The 274-nt window shown below is 31.8% G+C and overlaps 1 long non-coding RNA gene across 1 annotated transcript in view; it reads left to right on the plus strand.

The window, feature by feature from the left end:
• The window catches only part of LOC119591276, a 2587-nt gene that overhangs the window by 1068 nt on the left and 1245 nt on the right, over window positions 1–274 (plus strand). The gene's annotated exons all lie outside the window — the stretch shown is intronic.

The raw sequence follows: 274 nt of genomic DNA on the forward strand, positions 1-274 counted from the left end.
GGCCTAAGTAAGAGTCGTTTGCACTGTTAACGGGATAATTACTGTGAAAAAAAAAAGGTTTTGAAGGTCTCTACCAAAACAAAATAAAAATCCTCAAATGTTGATGAAGCTTAAAACTGAGTCACGCAAAGTAGGCTACAGGTTTTTAAAAATCCCCAAATTTTGATGAAGGTTACTGAAATAGTCACGTAAAGTGCAAGGTCTAATGAATCCCCCAAATTTTGAGAAAAAAAAAAACTCAATAACTTATTATTATCCTTTTTTTTCAAAGTAA

This window comes from Penaeus monodon, chromosome 28 (assembly GCF_015228065.2).
Source record: "Penaeus monodon isolate SGIC_2016 chromosome 28, NSTDA_Pmon_1, whole genome shotgun sequence".
Taxonomy (NCBI): Eukaryota; Metazoa; Arthropoda; class Malacostraca; order Decapoda; family Penaeidae; genus Penaeus; species Penaeus monodon.